Source organism: Odontomachus brunneus, unplaced genomic scaffold (assembly GCF_010583005.1).
Source record: "Odontomachus brunneus isolate Ranch 3 - 2012 unplaced genomic scaffold, Obru_v1 Obru_scaffold_031, whole genome shotgun sequence".
Taxonomy (NCBI): domain Eukaryota; kingdom Metazoa; phylum Arthropoda; class Insecta; order Hymenoptera; family Formicidae; genus Odontomachus; species Odontomachus brunneus.
The window spans coordinates 1,665,254-1,667,510 of record NW_022639481.1 but is presented as its reverse complement, the minus strand read 5'-3'; positions in this window follow the sequence as shown (position 1 = coordinate 1,667,510).

Genomic DNA, 2,257 nt, shown 5'->3' with positions numbered 1-2,257 from the left:
GGAGAACGCTTCACACCCCATCCTCGAAAGTGACATGTCGCGAGAAGTCGTATTTCTTCCGACTATGTATATACACACATACACACACATAGATATATATATATATACATATAAATGTATAACACGCAACGTTTATTATCGAGATATCCGAAAGTTCATCGAGAAGAAGCGGATTTCACGACGTGAGATCCTCCAGAGAGCCGTTGAATCACTCTCGGGTGAAAGTTCAAATATTCCGACGTCATAACAACGCACACCGGATCAGAAAGGAGAACACGAACTCTCGCGTCGTGCAATTTTCGAAGGCGAAGGTGCGATTTACATTCGAACGAAGGCCGCGACGCGACTCGCAACGGGGGCGCATCTAATTTTAACGTTCGTCGCGCTACCTAACTAACGGCTTAACAACGGTAAATATGTTTCTGCTGGTATTCAATATAACATTGTTCTTACGCTGACAAGATGGCTACCAGTCCGCTAACGATTTGCATTGTTGTCCCGACTGACGACAATCTCCAAATCTCTCCCCCCTGTCTCTCGCGCGAGAGCGCGACGTTCGGGCGAAAAGGATCGAAACAAATAACGACCCGCGAACGACACTCGGAACACCCTCGGAGAATCTCCGCGCAAAATTTAGAGTGTACAATAAACGTCTCTCGGAGTTTCGTTAAAGCACATTTTACACTCTTTACCGCGAGATATCTCCTCGGATGCCGCGCGTCGCCGGAGCTCGCGAAAAACCGTAAAAATGCCGTGCGACAAAATTCATTTGACGATTCTGGAAAATCTGACGGAATACACGGCGTCACGCTCGTATTGGCTCGCGAGAAAAATAATACGGGACTGCTCTAATTGCTATTTCGCGACTCACTGAACAGCACTCTATAATTATGCTGCATGTAGCTTTCAGGAGTCAGTGATCCGCGACAGGAGGAATTGATGAAGCGTTTGATCAACAACTGCGCGATGACGAGCGGCCTGTGAATCGAAGTAATTATTGTTCGTTTATACTGAATTCTCGATAAATTACTCGTTTATGTCAACTCTCGAATTATTTAAAATGCCGGCGTGCAAACGGCGGCAAAGGCTCGCGATGAGAATTCGATCGGGTTCCCTGTAGAAAATTTGCAGTCGAGAAAATTTTGAAGTATATTTCGCAACGACAGTTGGCAGAGAGAGGAGCGGGGAGGAGGAGGAGGAGAGAGAGATTCGTAGATCATCGAGAGTTGCCTGAGATCCTAGATCCTACCGCTAATATCCGTGTTTTGTACCCGGCTTTGAAGTCTAAGTTATTCATTAGCTCTCTCGCTACATAGCGTTCACGCCGGTGTGAAAAGACTTTCCAAAACAGGTTTTCGATAGAAATTCAATTCCACCACGATTTTTACACACGATACTGCTTCTCGCTTTCTTCTCTTTTTTTCTTTTTTTTTTTTTTACTTTTCTTCGCGTGCTACACTGCTTTCTTAGTTGGTTAAAATGCGTATAAAGTGCACTAGACGATAAATGCACGTGGGATGAATCGCGCGATTCATTTGCGTGATCGGTGATTCATTTAACTCTTGTCAATTTGTATCTCTAGCAATTTACTGTCAGTTATATTAATGTAACAATTTGTTCGCGCTCATAGGCGATGACGTTCGCGCCTCTTCCGAGATCGAATAGACCCGGCGACCCAGACCGAGGGCAAATCGCGCGTAAACGGCGTGATCCGACTGACCCATACGCGTGTCTGCCTCCCTCACACGTTATTGCAACGATAAAAAATGCACTATGTCTCCGAATTCTACTAGAAACCGAGGCGTAGTCACGCGATATCGAACCGACCGCGGCTATCACGGCCTCCCGCCCATCTGCTGCCGGTCGGACTGTCGCGCACATATATCGGCGCGAAACAAAAACAATATTTACAGTGGATCGCGGACTCGACGGTCGCTCTCGCGCGGCGCTAAGCCCGAGCGAAGATTAATCCTGGAAAATGCGTCGCGGGTGAGGACTGAAAACCCGACGACCGCCAAGTCGATCTGTTCTGTGTCGCGCGACTACGCCGGCAATTGTCGCTGGCTCCTGCTCAGGTGCGCGTTCGCATTCTTTTCTCCCTTCCTGCCCGCGAGGTCCCGCGGGGTCCTCGCGAAAATCGATCTGACGTCGAAGACACACACCCCCCCCCCCCCCCCCCCCCCCCCCCCCCCCCCCCCCCCCCCCCCCCCCCCCCCCCCCCCCCCCCCCCCCCCCCCCCCCCCCCCCCCCCCCCCCC